General features: G+C 42.0%; 2 long non-coding RNA genes across 2 annotated transcripts in view; one reads left to right on the top strand and one right to left on the bottom strand.

Annotated features, from left to right (window-relative positions):
* The window catches only part of LOC148219795 (uncharacterized), a 107344-nt gene that overhangs the window by 22047 nt on the left and 65624 nt on the right, over positions 1–19673 (bottom strand). The window lies entirely within an intron of this gene.
* LOC148219796 (uncharacterized) overlaps positions 8152–19673 on the top strand; it is a 47683-nt gene continuing 36161 nt past the window's right edge. Inside the window, exon 1 of the long non-coding RNA XR_015799244.1 lies at positions 8152–8275. This is a non-coding gene — a long non-coding RNA (uncharacterized LOC148219796). The remainder of the gene's footprint in view (positions 8276–19673) is intronic.

The raw sequence follows: 19673 nt of genomic DNA, 5'->3' as shown, positions 1-19673 counted from the left end.
GGCACAGGCATAAAAAAATCAACCTTTATTCATTTACTGTCTATTCACTGTGAGATTTTTTAGGAAGCTTAAAAGTAAAAGAGCCACGCACTAGGCAACAGCCCCACATGCACGTGATTCTCACGTGTTGCTGTAAGCCCTGGCTGTCAATTTTACCTGCATTTGCCCAAAAGGAGGAGTATTCTTTGGCCACCTGTACAGTGTGAGGACCTCCAGCCATTCTGGTGAGTGCTTGTGCAGAGCTGCCAAAGCTGCTGTGACTTCCACCAGTATGTGTTATGGAAATGAAGAGGGAAAGCTATTGCTTTGAGGGCATCTGTGTCCTTGTAAGCTCTTGAGGGTGATCCATACTGGGTGAAGCAGGAGGTCATTAGAGAAGGATGGCCACAGAAGTGAGCTTTGGGCTCTTGACAGAAAGCAAACTCACTGCTTTCCCAGTTGGCAGCCCCGTTGCTGGAGCAGAGTAATGGACCTGTAGAATAACTGTGCTGCTCCTGAGTTCTGATCACTTATAGCCTACTGGGCTGATCACACACAGCTCACAGGGAGTATGTTCTGTATCACTCTCCCCAGCTGCCAGTAACAACTGTCTGTAATTTGACTTGATAAATACAATAGATATGAGCATTTAATTCAAAATGACAATTCAAGGTTTCAAAGCAGTTCAACTGCTCTGCAATGCTTTAAAGATCTCCCAAAAGCAATCTTTTGTATGTGCTTGAAATCTGCCTCTGCCACTACTCAGATATATTTATAGACTACTGGTGGGCTGCCTATGAAAATTCTCATCCCACAGTTTTTCCTTAAGGTTAGTGAAAGCTTCTGTGTTTCACGAAGGTTAAGCTAGAAAGAGAGGATAGGACTGTAAATGCCTGCTAAGCCCCTGAAACTGTGATCTCAGCAATGCGTTCACTGTGCACTGTAGAAGCATAGCTCTGTGTTGCTCATGTAGAATCAAAGGGTTGCTTCGCTTTCCTTGATCCTTGAAATACATCCACCTATGTTTCTTTTAAATCACTCCTGCAGATTATCTTCTGTGATTTCCACTACTGTCCAAAATAATAAAATAAAGAAAAGTCTTGGCTCCCCCTATTTTCCTGCACTCCTCTTCCCAGTGTGCAAGCATGCTCAAGATGAATCACTGCATAATTATATTCCTATTGCTTGTATCCTTCCGTTGGCTCTCCCTTTCTGCTTTTTTCATGCTTACTTGCCAATCAGGCATATCATTTGAGGTCTGATTATTTGCTGGGGTTCATTAACCAAAGAGAAGATCTTCAGCAGCAGTCTAGGGGACACCTGAGAGCCTCCAGCCCACATCACAATCTCAGAAGGGCAGGCTTTACATGGTCTTGCAGGTACAACATCCCTTAATTTGCCTTGAAATATTGAGCCCTGCTTTAGGCTCTAGCAAATGTTGTGCTTTGAAATGGTGTCTGGGGTGAGAGAAGAGTTTGCCTGACTTTCCAGCTCTGCACAGGGAGGCACAAGCTGTGGGGATGCTGGCCTTCATGGGCAATTATGGGTGCCAGGGATATGCTTATACTGTGGATAAGGACAGGAAGGTAGCTCAGGTAGGCCAACACTTGGTAAATGAGGTGAGGGAATGACAGAGGGATTTGGGCTTCACATTGACGCAGCATTTTCTGTACACATGTTGCTGTGGCTCCTGGGGGGGAGCTCCCCTGGGAGGACACTCATGCATATGCATGGGAAGCAGGAAAGATCTGCAGTCTTTGAAGGCTTAATAAAAGTGTGCCCTAAAATATGCTGGTCAAGATTAAACATCAAGTTAAGAAACCAGGGTTGGACACTCATGCAGTTAGAGGCCTGACCAAGTAGACTTGATCCTCATCTTCTCTTTTTGTCAATGAAATACTTGGATTGCAGCTCTCGGAGGGACCCCAAGTGTGTCAGGAGCCTGAAATGACTGGGCATTGTTTTGATGCCTTCTTTTAAACCTCACAGCCTGTAGCGTTAATAAGGGCATTCTTGCAGTATTAACAGACATCCTGTAGCACAGGCAGGTGCTGCAGGTGTATGGGAGTACTTACTCCCTCTGGTTTTCAAACTTGCTTTGTACCCCTGAGTCTCCATCCCTATGAAGCTGTATAGAGCCACAAGTCCCATAGAGCCTCCCTGCTTTCAGGAGGGGACAGGTTTCCTGGTGGGAGCTGGGACCTTTTTCTGTCCCTGCTCTAGCTGTACATCACCTTCTGGGTGTCACTTCTTTGTGCTGCTGGTTTCAGCCACTTTCAGCACCTGCTGCACTGTTCTCTTTTGTTCTGACTCTGGGCTTTGTGGTTGCAAAGTACTGGAGTTCTCAGGCTGTAGTTAGAGCTGCTGCTTTTCTCTGTCTAGCTCCTCTCAATTTCAGCTGTATGTACGCTGCTTATCTCCTAGTGCTTCAAGAGACATTTTTTTCAGTTTTATTAATGCTTTAACTTTTTGTAGCTGTAAGGTCGTTCTTCCATGCCTGAACCACCATGCAACACCAGTGCCTCAGCCAGCACCACATCCAGCCTTTCCATGGAGCAGGGTTCTCCTCTGTTGCCTGGAGAGGAGGGATGCTGCTTTGCCCTTGGTCCAAGGCTGTTTCCAGTAAAGGAGGCCTTCCCTCCGGAAGAGAAAGGCAGGGCAGAGAAGAAAGCAATGCTCAGTTCTTTCTGTGCTGCTTTGTCTGCTGCAGCACCCAGCAGAGCTGGCTAGCTGAGAGGAGAGTGTCCCATCCTCTGCAGCACATGCTCTCTCGAGGATGTGCTGGGCATAGTCCTCCCCCAGCCCCACCCTGGCCAGCATACGATTTTCCCAAAAATATACAATACAGTTCTTAATGTCTAATCTTATTTTGAGAACACTTTTCAGCTTTTCACTGGGAAGATGATTAATACTGCATTGCCCAGCCAGTCAAACTATCCACAGTAGAGCTATAAATAAATACCACCCAGCAGTTGCATACAGCAAGCCCTATTTTATTATTTTCCATTCATAGTAAAAAACTTGACAAGGAACTGCTGGTTAGAGAAGAGGCTGAGTAACAGCTGTAGTTTAGTAGGCACCTTAGTCTTTCATTCTCCAATATCCAGAGGGCAAAGAAATCCCACACTTATTTTTGTGTAAGTTTTGCTGTTCTCTGCTTACAAAGGTTATTTGTCCATCTAGTTGGCTGACCCATACATGATTAAGTGTGCAATGTACTTCACGTGGCCCTAGGAAGGAAGGTTTTTTTCTTTTCAAAATTACGTGAAAGCCCTCTACTAGGATTGCTTTGTTCAATGGAAAATTGGTTTCTTAGCCAAATGCAAACAACTGCTATGGTTGCCATGGTTTCGTTATTTCTTATAAAGCAGAAGTCCCTTCCAATGTTGGGCAAGCAGTTTTGGTTAAAAAAAAAAATCAAGAATACCCCAGTATTTGAGATTAAAATTGCCAAGTGAAAAATAAAGTCCTTTTCAAGAATGGTTTCCACGGACATTTTACTGTTTTTTTGAATTTTAATTTAAAAAAAACCCCAAACCGAAAAACAAACAAAAAAAATTAATAAAAACAAACCCAAACCAAACAAAACCACAAAAAAACACAACAGATCATGAAAACTGTTAAACTGTAAGCTCTAGAGATTCCCACCCAAAACTATTTTTCAGCTAGCTTTATTAATGACCCCGCCTGAGCTGTTCAGCTGTGAGTCATGCCAGGGGGTGGGTGGACGGGAGGAGGGATGCGGGAGGGGCCAGGGGCTGGCGTCTCTCCCGTGTGGGATGGATGGGGCTCGGGAGGGCTGGAGCGGCTGGCTCCCTGTGGCTCCCTGTGGCTCCCTGCGGCTCCCTGCAGCAGGCGCAGGGCGAGCCGGGCTCGGGCTGGGCTCGGGCTGGGCTCCAGGTCCGTGTGGCCCCGGGGACACGAGCCCCTGCCTGGCACAGAGCTGCCTTGTGGCGCCTGCTGTGGCCCCCTCAGTAACAGCCCCTCGGTGCCACTGCCGAGCCTTCCAGGGAAACGCAGCTTCTCTTTCACTGTGGCTGTGCGGCTCAGGAGCACGGGGAAGGAGCTGCTGTTATATGAACACTTCTAATTATATGGGCTTTGTTTTCACACAGCTGCTAGCTTTCTGAAACATATTCGGAAAGAAAAAAAATATCTGCCATGACTGTATTACTCACCAAAGCCTAGATTTTATCAACGCTGTGCACAATAAACTTGCAGAAGCTACATAATTTGTTGGAAAAAAGTTCAATGCACTAATAAGATGTTTCATAGGATTAATTTCTTTGTTTGTTCTACAAAAACCTAGGCACAGTAGAAAATTAAATCCCTCCAATCTCTTGCACAGAAATTGTTTTATAATCTTTTTGGGGGATACTTTCTCCAGCTCACTATGGCACTTGCTTAATGATTAACTGAAAGGACTTAATTGGTCCCAGTAAAGACGTACTTTCTTGATATCAGCCAACGGTAATTCCTCTTCATATTGTAGTCTTTATGATTTTGCCATAGGGAGTCAAACACAGAGCTAATTATAACACTGTTATAATTAGGGGAAAAAAAATAGAACCAAAGTAAGGATTTACAAAAAGAAAATAAAAGGTAGTATTATCTTGATCTTGTTAAAATCTTTGAATGATGGCTGCATAATGAGCTGCTGAATTTTCTTTGCTAGAAACTCCTTCTTGCTTGCTTTTGGTGAAAGAGGATAATTTTTTTGCATTATGCCAAATAAAATGTACAGCAACCATTAGCAAAAAATGGAAACGTTAAGAAAAGATGGGAAAGCAGGCTTACAGAGAAATATCCTAATGACTCAATAATCACTTACTCAGGTGTTTGGTCCTCTATTTTGAGACTGAGGGAGATAAAGTTCATTAGTTACATATTCTTATTGTTGAAAAATCATGGCTATGTCTCTTGTGATTTGTAAGACTTTGTTAAAAGTCATGGGCTTGGAGCTGGAGGGGAAGAGGATTTCTCTCCTAGGCACTGACACGTCTCTGGTTTCTTCCCTTTGCTTTCACATAAAGCACTGGAAGTGTCCTCTTGCCTGCAGAGTTCCAGCTGAGGCGCTGCCAAGCCCTCAGGAAGGACAGTGCTTTTAGTGGGATAAGTGTCTGGGATGCAATGCTCTGGTGTTGTGTGCAGCAGGTGATGTCCTCTGTGACTGCTCTTGATCAGGGCTTATGTGGCACTGTTACAAGGACTGCCAATACTTTAGGCTGCAGCTCCAGTCATCCAGGAACAAGTGCATCTTCAGGTGATCCTTCCAAAGAACCTGATGCAGCAAACCCTGCAGCTTCCAAAACTTTATCTTCCTCTTAAGCTCAGCCTGCTGGCTGTTCTTGTGAGATTTCTGATGCTTGCTGTTTTCAGTAAATGGCATCTACCAGAAGAGGCATGATCCTGAAAAGGGATTTTTCCCTTGTCAGCAGGGAGAGAACAGGTCCTGCCTAGCTGGACCCCAGAGTGCACCCAATGACTCTCCAATGACTCTGCAGTGACTGCTGAAGATTCACTTTCTATGAAGCTGCAATTTAAAAAGTCCCCTCGTCTGTGATGGAACCGCTCAGGTTTAGAGCAGAAGATTTTGTCACCCTGATTTTTTTTCTTTCCTAACTGGCAAGTTGTGAAACTGAAGATAAGAAATATATATTCCTGGATGGACACTAATTAATGTTAATTTCTGAATTGAGAAAGCTCCCAGTAATAATGCCACTTGAAAGCCACTCTGAGGGGACATCCACCTGCACTTGGAAGTCCATGTAAACTATCAGATCAGGCTACCAAACTGAATTCCCCATGTGCCAATTCCCCAAGATGCCCTGAGCCCATCTAGTTCCCTGTACATCTGGGACAGTTCAATGATTTGTTTTCCTGTTGAGGGGCTCCTCTCTATGGAAGGCAAGACAGGAATGAGAACCTTTAGCAGTAACTAAGGAGCATGTGCAAGTGGGAAAAATTCCATAAACCAAGCATTTTACTAATTTGTCTGAAGCATTGTGCTAGTCAAACAAGCAAAATTTTCTGAAAATATTCCCAAGTACAGGCCCAGAATTTTTTTTGTGATGCCACCTTTAGATTTAAAAACAGTAAGTCCAGCAAAAGGAAAATGTTGACCGGTTCTGCTCTTTTTTTTTTCAGAGGCAGACCGTCTCCACAATATGAAACTTCAGCCCAGTTCAAAAATCTGCCAATTGTCCAGGCATTTTTCTGAGCTATTTTTATATGCCTGAGGGTGTGAGGCTAAATTATTACCCAAGGCAAAATCCTGGTAAGTGTTACGTGCAAAAAAATGCATCAGTTGCGTGTTTCCCACACTTTTGACTGGAGATTTTGTGTCCTTCCTTCTTTGAAGGTGGGAACAAGGATGCATATCTTGTTCTTTTTTAGAATTCGGGTTTCATTCAAATTGGAAAAGAATCAGGAGCAGGGCTAGACTGAGCACTTATGCTAAGAGCAACTGTGCATAGCAAATCACGAGTGACAGGCTGATAGATATGAAGAACAATACTGAAAAATACATTTCCTGACTCTTTTCCTTTGTACCCCACCCTGGTTCCATACAGGGACACACATATTTTATTTGTAAAATAGTATATTTAGTAGGCTATATATAGGTCAGGGTCTGCAGCCACCTAAACATTTCACTTGACTTTACTGCTAGTTAGTCTGTGTTCTTAAATACTTCGTATATTTTTCTTCCCATATTCTGTCTGGTCCATATATTTGCTGCAGAAATGTGTGAGCGCACGTTTCATCCAGCATGATAGATAATTTTCAAACTATTACATGCTATTAAAATTCCAGTTGGTATTTCAGCTACAGAGTACAGCAGCGTTATCCTCAACTGTAGTAAGCAAAGCACTCCAATTTTTTTTACCTCCTATAAACCTGCATATTGCAGGTGCAGTATTTATTCTTTAACATTAGAAATCACTGGATGTTTGGCTGATTAATGCTTGAGAATATATTAATGCACCTGGCCGATTTGTTTTTAAATTAAAATTTGGATTAAATATTATATTAGGAACAAAAGCCTCTCTGTATCTTTTTTAAAAATTATTATCTCTCTTAATAATGCATTTAAAGAATTTAAACGTGAAACTACTCAATCTGGAGAATCACAGCTTTGCATTTGATCTCAGACAGCCTGCATTATGGATTTCCAGTGTGTGAAAAGTATTTAAAATGTCTGCAATAAAAATCTCTCATTGCTTTTGAAATTAAAATCAATTTTACATGCATTATGTTGCAGAGAGTTGAAACTTGTTAAGTAGGTTAAGAAGTGGGAGGAATATTACAGAAAATTATTGCATTCCTTTGTAAGATAAATTAAAAAATAGTACAATAAGTAGAGAAATAAAGTAAGTTCTGCAATTAAATACAAAAATACACTAATTTAAAGTTATTGCTAAGTGTTGAGAAAGAGAGAAAGAAACATTAAAGTCTGATCTGTAATGACCATCTCCCTGACAGTAACTCTTCCTTTAGTTAATGAATCCTAGGTTGCATCTCAGGTAATAATGATAACAATCTCAGCTTTTAATTCCCAACTTAAGTGTCTTTTTGCAGGCTTAATCCCAGACTGAGTGGACCAGGACCAGGCTGCCATTCTGGGGCCAGGAGGAAAACTGTCACTCTATTTGTCCCTGCTGCCCTTCTCTCTGGAGAGGAAGAGGTCTAGGGGTGCAGCAGGGAGATTTCAGGTGTAGGGTTCCTTTCAGCTGTGCTTGACTACAGCACCATGCAGGATCCGAGCTACCTGTTCAGGCTGTCTTTGTAGCTGCTAGGTAACAGCAGGCAGCTTGCTGTGTTCCTGTGTTGGGGACAGCCACCAGTCCCTACAGGCTGCTGGGAAAGGCCAGGCAACAGCCTTGCATGTCTGCCTACAGGAGGACGGCCTGTATCTCACACCAGAGTCTCTCTCAGACCAGCAGCCTTGCTCAGGGTTGCTCCCCACAAAGCCTGGCTGCTCTGCACCGTGCTGTGGGTGCGTGGCCTCGCTCCCTGGGCATCTGCGGATGCATACAGATCAGACAGATTCCCCAGAGACATGTGTTGGCCCTTTTTAAGCTGGAAAGGTTTGCATTTCTGGAATAATCTATGATTTTGTGTGTTTGTTTTCTTGAAAGTAACCCTGGCTTTGTTCTTTCTCTCCTGAGAGCAGTTCTGGTTGATGTTGCTGTTGCATGGTGTAGAATAGTGCTGGCCCCTTCTGAATGGAGTTCCCCGGGGAACCAGTCATCTCAAGGTTCAAGCGATGCTACGGGCAGCTTTCTATTACAAAGCAGTGCGTATTTCTCTTCTCCTCCTTGTACCCCCTCAAAGTGCAATCTCATGCATGTTCACGTTTGAATCTCTTCTTATTTTTGTAATGTATTGGAGACAAAACAAACCCTCTGTGGCTTGCAAGTTTGTATACTGAAGGGCGCAATAATGACTGGACAGCTTTGATTCACTCTCAGTTATATGCAGAATTCTTTCAGAGACCCAAAAAAGCACACACCAGCCTCAGCTTCTCCTATTTGCTGCCTTGTTCCTGGGTTCTGCTGCCAGCTCTGCCTGGTAAAAGAGAAATTTTGTTCTCTAGATTTTCCGCCTTCACATTATTTATTGGCAGTCTCTCTTGTGAGTATAGATAGTAGCCTGTCTAAGGGACATGTGAGCTTCCTCTGGGCACTAAGAAAACCATCATTATCATTGTTCAGTTTTATAGGGCTTCAAAATGCATATTCTACTGGAAAATACCTAAGAAATGAAAAAGTTTGAATTAACAGAGGGTAAACACTTGCTCCCTGAATTTGTACTGGCCATCTCTTCTCTCCATTAGATACAGAACCTAATCTGATGCATTTTTTTCTTTAATTGCTCTCTCTGATATTCTCTGTAAAGAAAGGATAGTAAAAGTATGCACATACTTTTGTGTTTCTGATGCTGGTCTGACCTCTGATCTTGTTCACTTGTTTTTAAGAACCTATGTGATATTCACAGAGATCCAAGGATGGCTCAGTTTCCCCAGGATTGTCAGAGAGTTTGCACCAAGTTCCAAAAATAGAAGATTTGTCCTTCTCCCTTTGGACTTTTCCTGGGTTTCGGTTTATTTTCTTTTTCCAGAATAAACTCTACTTTTCCCTCTCTTGCCTCTTTCCACCAATACAAGGTAGTGATAACAGTAGTAGATTTATTACTTTACTTGCCAACAATCAAGGTGGCAGATTTTCATGGTGCTCTTTTTGAGGGGAAAGTGAGATCTGCAGCAGTATGTAATTGTTTATGTCACATCTAACTTTCTTGTTTCCCAGACAATTAAGAGAAAGAAGCCAGTGGCTTGCAAAGTTAAGATAAAGAAATTAAAACTTTCTATGCTAACAGGTAACTAATTTTCCATGAAAATCTATTTTCCTAGTCTTAATGCTGCTACTTTTCTTTAGCTTTGGGAGTTTGTTACTATGTAGAATAACAAGATCATCCATAGATTAGCATAATAGCAGTTGCTACAATAGTATTTTTAATAGATCATTTGGTAGTGCTTTGATGTTTTCAACAATCTCTAATGGTTCAGCATTAGAAATGATTCTCTAAGTGCTCAGAAATTAGGCCTCAAAAAGAAAAAAAAAAGCTCTCATTATAGAAAAGGCTCCTATTGATCCCTGTTACAGAGCTGGGATGCTATCTCGCCCTCTAGTTCTTCTGAATAAATAATGACCTTTGACATAATGCAGCACTGGACAGGTTAGAAATAGCAGCTAGCCTGTGAAAGAGGCTGAGATATAACAGCTTCTTAGCTGAAATGAAGCTGAGGTCTGCTAGGGATGGGGTCACCCTTTCACTCAGCTCTGCCACAGGATCTAACTAGAATTAAATATATTTGACAAATGACCTGGGAGGTTCTTGTTGAAGAGTTTCTTCTAATCAGAGACAAAGAGGTCTGAGATTCTGTAGAAGTCCCCAAACAGGCTGAACTCTGCAGATGTGCCTGAGGTGCTGGGTGTGGTTTCACCATAACATGACTTCTGTGGCAGAAGTGGATTTCATTTCTTGCTCTGCAGCAGACCCGGAGCCTTTTGGTACTGCTATTTGCTTTTAAAAACACTTGACCAGAGTCTTTGGAATTTCTTCCATATATTCCAGATGAGGATGTGACCCCCTGAGCTGCTGTAAAGCAGAGCAAAGTACCATCTGCCAGGGGTCTCTGTTGAGCAACACCTGTTATTCTTGCCCCTTACATTCCTTGGTCTTTTCTGAAACCCTCCAGGTGAAGCACAGGCTATGCAGTGCTACCTTGCACAGAGATCTTAAAAGTCATCTGCAGGCAGCATGCTCCTTTTCCCTGTGTATAGTGAGAGATCCCTTGGCCACTGGAAGAAAAGTGCTCGCATTGGCACATGAGACACACAGGATAGCTAGGATTTGCTGAGGTCTCCTTAGGGCAAGGGGTCACTGGCACAGTCATGTCTGTGCCTCTTTCTGCAGCTAGCTCAGCCCAAGCAGGTTCAGTGGTTGCTGTGTGATGCTCCATCTCAAGGTATCGCCATCACTTGAGCAGAGGGCCCTGCAAGGTACTCTGGGAAGGTGGTTTGTATGGAGATGAAAGTCATCTTTTAGGACAAGCTTCACAATAACATCAGAGGACTAAATAAAGTGTGCATTTGCAAGTCTCTGCCAGGGTTGCCATTTTATTCCAATCCAAGTTCTAGCTCTACATGCTCTGGTGATCTCAGCTGAAAGTTTTTGGGCTCTTGCTGCAGGCTATGGTCCCTGCTTTTTTCTGATACAAATACAGACCTGTAAGAGAGATGTGGTATTGATCTTTAGTGACTACCCTGCATGTCTCTGGTGTTTATGTTTTCCCTTTGGAAGTAGAAGTACTGCATTTTCTTACCAGAAATATCCCTTTATCATACAGAGTCTGTAAAAGCTGCACTGAAATTAACTGCAGTTGGCTAGTACCAGAACTAGGCAGGCTTGTGTATGCAGAGACTACAAGGTCTAGGAATAAGAAATTAGTAAAAACAGCTTGCTAGAAACAAGATCTTGGAAGTGTGAATATTAGAGGTGAACAAAGGCTTTTGGAAAGTACGTAATTTCCAAGAAAATAAGAATTTCTTTTTTTTAATTGTTTACATGATCTCTCAAATAACCTGATGTGACAGCGTCCTGTCCTTCCACTATGTAGTTGGGCATGAACTTTCATGAAAGGTGTCCACAGACCTTACAAAACTGACAGCCAAACTCAAAGCCATCCAAGAGTTCAGATGAGTCATAGAGCTCAATGTCGAATCCTTCGAGATCATGGATTTTCTATCCTAGGGACTTTAAATCTAGATTTGAAAACTATGCATGCATAGTTTATATTGGTTTCTTCACCAAATATGTCTCCACAGCAGCAATCAAAGCCTTGGGAGATATGTCTGTAAGTCAGTGTTGGGAATCTTTTAAAGATAAAACCTCCAAATGGGATATTTATATCTTCACAGGCTATCTTTAGGTGCCATTTGTCAAGTTCTTGCACAGTGTCTCCCAAACCTCCTCTTTCTGAAACAGCAATATTCCACACCTCGTTTTTAAATTTTGGGAAAACATGGAAAGTTCCCAAAATAATTTTCATTCATTTTGTAGAGCAATAGCATCAATGCCAGTAAAATGAAATTGAGCCTCTTGAAACGGAGCTTCCTCAAAGTCAATTTTGGAATAGCTTTTTCACATCAGCTGTGAAGCACTTTCAAGGACAGTAGGTTCCCAGCCTTATTGTTTTCTGTGAGAGGAGCAGAGCAGCACACCACGCTTGTGATCTGCTGCATGTAGGAATGATGTCTCCCTGCACCGTAGCATATCCGTGGGGCAGCAGGGAGTGTGAATGAAACAACAGACAGCGTGAGCAAGAGACTGGAATCATGTAGAGCTGGCACTGAGTCTGGGAATGGAAAGGGAGACACAGCAAGGCGCTGTCAAAACAGATGTAAAACAGAGGGTGCTGTAGCCGTGCATGTGTCAGGGAAGAGCACAGATTTTTGTGGAGTGTGGGGAGAAAAACAGACAAAAGCACATGCAACCATTTTGCATAGAAGAAATAATCCTGCTGATGGATAAGTCAGGAAAGAGCAAAGCAAACTTAAGAAATATCCAAAACAGGAATTCAATGCAAGACTGGGGACAAGGCTCATAATCAGTGCGTTGTGATCTCAGAGAAAGGTATTTGCTGGCCCTCAAATCTGTGAATCCAGTATGCATCGTGTGTCTTTCGTAATGGCAGAGGGTGGAGGCTGCAGATAAAGATAAAATAGGAAACACAGAATGGATGGGAGAGGGAGGAAGATGTGCAAAACTGTGTTATGGGTTGTTTTAAGTGAGGAAAGAGTTTTTGAGGAAAGCCAGGGTCACAGGAAGAAATTTCGTGCTTAGGTGGACCAAGACAATTTCGGGTATATAAGGCCAACAAGATCTGATATAAGGGTGGTGAAGATGTTGATGAGCAGGAGTGGTAAAAGTATTCCAGTTCTTCCTGTCTCCTGCACTTGGAAGAAGAAGCATGGAATGTTGCCTGACTGATGAAAACTGTAGGTAATTCAACATAGACTTTCAATCAGTAGTGTAAGTAATTGACTTTCATGATCTCAAAAGTAAGAATGAAAGCAAGAAAGATGCAACTTCCCCTCTGTCACTGTTAAAGCAAATATTTTATGGATAATTTATAAAAATATATTCAAGTACTTGGAAAACTGATTAAATATCTGAAGACTAGAAGTTGACTATTAGTAGGTGAACAAGATGAAACAAGAAGGTGTAGACCAGTTGAACTAACATCTCTTCTGAGGAAAATAATGGAAAATCTGATATAAGATTCAATTAGAGGAGAAATAAAGTGTAGGAATATAAATAATGTCAGTCAACATAGCTTTATGCCAAATATACCTTGTCAAATAGTATTTATTTTATTCCTTCAGATAATAAGTCTTATTGATAAAGGGAGATGTGGAGGTATGTGATTCTCTGTAATGATATTGATCATATACCATTGCCTTTTTGATACAGAAACACATGGTATTTGACACTGAATGTGCAGGCACTAAGAATTGACTAGCTGACATAAGTAGTTTCTAAGGGAAGTTATGATAAATATGGGTTCTTACGGTGTGTTCTGAAATCTTTTCTATTGAGCCTATTTGGTATCTTTCCTAATACCTGCAGAAGAATACAAACTCCCTGAAAAGTACAGCTGACACTCTGTCAGACAAAATGTCTGCATAACCACGTGCAAAATAATGCTGTACAAAAGGAGCAATCAGGATTATTCAGCAGGCCATTTGGAGAAAAATGGTACTGTTCAGGGTAGGGCTGTGCAAATGTGGATAGGGAATGGTGGCCTTACCTGCAGAGTGTGGGATTACAGCCTGGAAAATAGTTTGGGGATCAAAATGGATAAAACTGCTGAAATATTAAAACACAGTTGTTGTCACAGCAGGTGGATGTAATGTTGCCTTTGGAGATATATGCAACTGAGAAATGGAGGCTAGAAATGCCATGCTGAAAATTCTTTATAGGAATTCAGCATTTGTCCATGACAATAGCAAATATTTCAGAAAAGAGAAAATGGTGGAATTGGGGGCTGGGGACAGAGAGGTAAAAAACTGTCTTGAAATGTGGAAATTGGACCTTTACTTTGTGGTGGTATTAGGAAATGCTGTTTGGATTAGCTGCAAATACAGATTTTGGAAAAACTAAGCTCAAGTGGCTTGTTTACTACCTGTCCTCATTCAGAAAATATGACTGTACTTCATTATAAATAGTTAATTCTCCTGGAAAAGAAGTCAAAATTGAACTGAAGAGTCTTTCTCTCTGTCTGCTTATTTCCAAAAGGAACATAAATTTAAGAATTAATTCAGATAATCTTTTCCAATATCCTCTGTAGAGACAAATTTGGAAAGCATTGAAGAGATTTCGTTTGTTACACCCCTCCACTGGTCCCTCCCTCTAATGTCTAAAGTGCCATTAGAGCACAAGTACCAGAGGGGAGCTTTGGGCGTAGAAAAGAAAGGTAATAGGGAACAAATAGTTAAATGTCGTATCAGAATTTCAGGCTAAAGGAGAGGAATGGGTGTTTTTAACATGTTGAAACAAAGCCATATAAGAACTGGTGTCTCTCTTGAGCTCTCTCTGAGCAAAGATGGGAGACATTTCTGGAAAAATGCTGAGTCAAAAGAATTTGAGGGCTCAGCAGGAGGTTAACATGAAATATTAAGCAACTTCAGTTCCACAGGAGATCTTGATACAATATCTTACCATGTTTAATCTTAAGTGTGGCAACTAGAGGGAAGCTCATGGTCCAGTGAAGCATGTAAGTAGCAGTATCATTAAGAAGTCCCAGTCAGAAGTAGCTCTGAAAGAGATGCCACATCAGGCAAAACCGCAGCGTGCATGCATCAGGGAGACTGGAGTTGAGCAGGGATATTCGGCTGTGCTGCTCCTGCTAAGTCACTGCTTTGGCATGTGACATTCACCAAGGCTCAAAGATGAACCTCAGGGTTTGGGTGTTTCAGCCTCCTGGGAGGGCTTCACTCCCATCTGGTGGGCAAAGAAAGATTTTTACCTACTTGGCCATGCCTGAACTTTATGAAAAGCAGGACTGTGAGAAGCCTCATCTGAAATACTACAGAAGCTGTTCAGTCCATGTCCTCACATTACACCTGTCACGCTGCACTAGTCTTTATAGCTGATATGCTGATAGTTGGTATGTTGTTTCTGTTTGGCACTGAGCTACACCCCGTTACAGAAGGAAATTTAGTTATACGTTAGAAAATATTTTCTGTTTTTCTCAACAGCCCTGAAGAAAATATTTACTGGGTTCACGAAATAAAGAATGTAGCTTTAAATTTCCAAGAATAATTCTTCTGCTAAGTAAATGAATGTCAAGCAACTGTCTTTATTTTTTTCCTTATGTTATTCTTTTGCCTTTGTCCCTTAGGTACTAGTGACTCAGAGTGGCTTATAAAATATGAAGAACAACATTCAAAGTCTCTCAGAGAATAAACAGTATTATTTCCTGACAAAACTGCACACTGACAATTATTGAGCAACAGCATGACATGCACAAGATATAGAAACCCTAAAAATGGAGCTGACGTGATTGTGAGACTCCCACACAAACTGAGAGTATAAGAGTCACAGGTAGGACTCCGTTAAACACTCCTCAACCTTGCTACTCACAGATTACATCCCCAAGGAAAGGAAATGTTTTGGGTTTTTTTTACATAGGCTGAGGACATGAGTAATAGCTTCTCAATACTAGCAGTCCTGTGCTTTTGGGAGTAAGGAATTTATGGTTTAACGTTTATATATCCAGAGATTCAAAGAAATTAATCTTCCAAGTAGATACACAGCAAAATTGCCCAAGTACCCAAATGTGCTCAGTGCCTGGCATTTGCCGTCTTTACTAAGATTTCTATTGCCTGGTGCTTGGGAGACTTTTCTCTGATGAATTCCTGTGTCTCAAGCTGATTCTTTCTTTGTGTTCTTGTACTCTTCATTTCTTTCTCTGAATGTTCATGGGACTTTCACCCCTTCTCTCCATCCTCTTTTGGCATAGTTTTAACTTTAAACAAGATGTGGGTTGTTATTTGCTGGTAACTCTCCTGCGTTATCTAATTTGAATCAGCTGCTTTGTATTCTGTTTCTCTGCAATTATCCTTTCATGCAGGAAGACATTTTGTTTTTTCTTTCTGATATGTTCTTGTATTGTCAAATACAACATGAACAAAGTGGAATTACAGAGATCTTCCACTGGAATTCTTCTTATTCCTGTATGGATATTGTGGGTGGCAGCAGTATGATGTCCAAGTAAGTGGCTTCAGAGAAGAATGTTAAACAAAAGCTTCCAAACTTCCAGCCACAAGCACCAAAGTAGGGAGGTTTGACATTCTGATAAATGGACAGCTACTTAAAACGGGGGAGTGTGGTTTTTTCTGTCTTTTCCTTTCTGCCACTTTGGTACACTAAGCAGGGCAGCTTCTCACCGCCCTTAATTCTGGCAAGAACACCTTTTTAGGAACTGGACTTGTCTGTCTCCCATTTTAATGGCACAGTCAGTCCCTTTTAATCACCTCCCAGAGCTCTTCACCCATTCTCTATAGCTACCCTTTTTACTGTCTGTTATGTTTCTCCTCTGACTCCATCTCACAATTGATGAGAATGAAGCTGGTGGCAAGGCACAGCATTCCTCCTCCTAGTGTGCCAGCAGTACTTAGAGCAGTTAACAGCAGATCAGTTCTCTGCAGCAGAGAAGGCAATTATTGTCCTGTACTCAGCACTGATGAGGTCTTCTTTAGGAAATTAGAAACAAACTGGAGAGTCCACAGGAGGAAGAAAGAGCAATTAAAGGTGAGAAAGTCTGTAATCAGAAAATCTTGAAAGAAAACACTTTTCTGAGAGAGAAAAGGAAAGAAATAAGATATCCTTCCACTGCACATTTCTTCAGAGGTCAGTGACTAATTGTTAGCAGGCCCTGGGAAGGGGAGGCAGGTAACCTGCAGTGAAGGAGAGCTGCCCTCAACTTCCTCTAACTGATGTGCATATGTGCAGTGGTGGAGAACAGGTCAGATTTTGTCCTGCCAAAAAATGGGTAACCACCAAAATTATAGGTGCAGCCCAGCAATACCCATCCTTGGCAAGCTGTAAGAAAGCCTGACACAGGAGCAACGCTTTTCTGTCATGGTGTGGGAGCTTGTCACCATGACAGTACCACAGAGTCTGCTTGTGGGCTTGAGTATCCAAGAAGGTAGAGGAGTTTTCTGACCCTGTCTAGGTTGTGTGGGCTGGATCCCATCGTACAAAGTGTCAGAACAACTGAATTTTCACCTGCATGCAAATTTAGTGTGTTCACTTTACTCTTCAGTTTAATTGGACAAAAAACTTGAAACAGTGCTCATATTGCAATTAAGGCATAGCTCCAGTGTTTCATATCATAAAAGCATAAGCAGTATTTTGACAGGGTTGGCAGCAATCTGGTCTAAAAAAGCTGCCCCGACCTCACAGTAACTTTCTGCTGCTAGCCTGCTCCTCCACCATCTCCTCAAACAAACTTTTGTGATTTATTTGTGTGACTCCTTCTGAAGACTCAGCACAGATTGCCCTTCTCCAACTCCAATGAGAATGGCAAAATCTGCTTTCTGGAACTGCAGAAATAATCCTCCTATACTTGTTAGAAGGTCCCTGAAATAAACAGCCAGGGTAGGAGGCTGGAAATCAACTTCACTGAGGAGGCCTGCCTCTGGAAACTTTCTGCAGAAGTGCTGTTTTTAATTGGATGGGGTTATGAACTTGCAGACATCACATGCTGCCCACAGCCGGTTAATCTGCTGCACTTTTTCTGGTGAGATTGTTAAGAATCATTTGAGCAGGAGTATGCACAGCTCATGACAATGCTCTGTGTATGTAATTTGCTTCATCATCAATTCCTCCACAGCTGTAGAGAATGCCGGGACTGCTTTCAGCCTCCTGTAACATCAGCAAGAGAGAATTCTGCTCAGCTCTGTTGCCTATTTCTGCAGCTCCAGAGCCCTGAGCACTTTCTGCCCCTTGCAGACCAAATGTTGCTGTCACATGTGTCACATCATAGTATATACTGATCCAAAGCCCTGATTGACTCCTTACTAAGGGAAGGAGCATTAAAACCTGACACAGAAAGAGAGGAAGAGATCACACTGACCTTCTGCCATGTTCATTAGCAGCAAGGTTGAAAGAGGTGTTGATGATCACTGTGTGGCTGCTGGAAAGCCCCATACTAGCCATATAGTGCTTAAGGGTGCTTAAGTGCTTAGGGTGCTTAATTGCACCCTACCAAATTCAGATCACTCAGTCAATTAAACGTAACTGAGAAAGCACGATGACCTTTCTAGGCCAGTAGCATTTATGGCAAAATGAATTCCATTTTTAGATTTCAGCAGGAGGGATGCTGAACCATAAAACAAGGATTTGCTGCACCAAGGGTCAAGTTGTCGTGTTTTTTCTACCAAAAGATCTAATGTTTTGTGCTCTACCTTCTCCCAGATAGTATGGACACACTATGGAAGGACTTGTGAACTCTTCTTTTTTCTCTCCTTATTGATCCATCTGCATCTTTTGTGTGCAGTGGGGTTTGCAGGTGGAGGATGCAGAGTTTGTTTGAGAAAATCCTCATTTGCTGATGGAAAATAGAGTGTAGCTGCTAGAATCCAAGCAACTATAACTAAGGTATTTGACGATTTGAAATAGATTTGAAGTAGATTTTGAGAAAAATGGCTTATACTTTTACATTAAGTAAGACTATACCTTCTGTATAAGTAAAGTTAATCGCTTAACTAAGGTTATTCTCTTCCTGTCTACGAAAGCTATTGCTTATTTAGAAGTGAAGAAAATAAGGAGTGGCTGGAGATGTGTGCAATATTGCAAAACAAAAAGACAGTTGGAGAGAATATGTTTGCTAATGAGTAAGATGTTGGGTGAATCACAACAGTAAACAGTCTCAGCTCTTCTTTCATGTGAAAAAAAGCACTGGTAATATGATATCTTTCTGTGTGTATTGATGAGAGTGGAGAAAGGACCACATGCCTCTCTCCCAAAGAAGAAATTTTTGAGTTCTCAGCTGCACTCTGAGTTTCTCACAGGAACTCCTAGCAAAAATTACTCAGAAACCACCATGTTTGCATACTTGGTTCTGCAGTTCAGAAGACGTTTGTCACCATCAGCAACCATCTTATATATGTTACAGCAATGTACAGTAAAATTTGGTCAGTGTGTTGGATAGGTCAACCACACTCAATAGCACAGCTTTCTAGCAAGGAGAATCAATGCATTTAGTGACATAAAAATGATACCCCCTCTCCTCCCACTTTTCTAGACCGTGCTGCAGGATTGAGCTCGTACTGGTGTTATTCTGCTGAAACATGTCCTTTACTGTCCTCCGGGTGCTGGGACCATCAGGTGCCTTGGGAGAATTTTCTTGTGTTTTCTCCTCCTCTCTGTTTTTATCTGCTAAGGAGACAGGATGGGAAAGAAATGCCATCAACTATATGTATGGGACATATAGACTCATCATCTTTCGTGTATTAGTGTTTGAGGAGTGAAAGTGGGTTTTGAGAGCAAAGGTTTTAAGGAGGCTGTCATCATTCAAACGGAATAGCTACAATCTCTCCTCCTGATGAACAGCTGCATAACAACATTTAGCAAGGCCTGAAAGGCATGAAAAGCAAACGCTCCTCTCTGGAATACTTTTCTCAATGAGATGCCTGCCAGTCACTCTGGAGAGCCCAGGGTGGCAACTGACATGCCTTACACTGCTCATCCCAATACTGAATGCTACACAGGACATGAACAAACAACAGGAAGTTCAGTGAGCCCTGGAGATTGAAGGCCGGTCTGGTAGAAGGCGAGGAGAATGCGTGCCATTGGCTCCAAAGGATCTGGCATGGTTATGCAGAAATCTGAAGGACAAAGCCAAGTCTGCTGACCTAGCAATGTGATCATATGTTGATGTGCCTATGCACGTTTCTGAAGTGTCGGAAATTCCCCCTCCTCTGTGTCTTACATCTGGCAATTAATTTTCAGGAGACAGAGCATTGTGTATTCACCAATAACAACTTGCTTATGAGTGAACTAAGAGTGCTTCATGTACTAAGAACCTTAACTATCCTTCATCAAATTGCAGGCTCAGCTGT

The sequence above is a fragment of the Sturnus vulgaris genome, chromosome Z, assembly GCF_052056855.1.
Source record: "Sturnus vulgaris isolate bStuVul1 chromosome Z, bStuVul1.hap1, whole genome shotgun sequence".
Taxonomy (NCBI): domain Eukaryota; kingdom Metazoa; phylum Chordata; class Aves; order Passeriformes; family Sturnidae; genus Sturnus; species Sturnus vulgaris.
The sequence above is the reverse complement of the archived record's forward strand: the minus strand, read 5'-3'. Positions and strand labels throughout refer to the sequence as shown.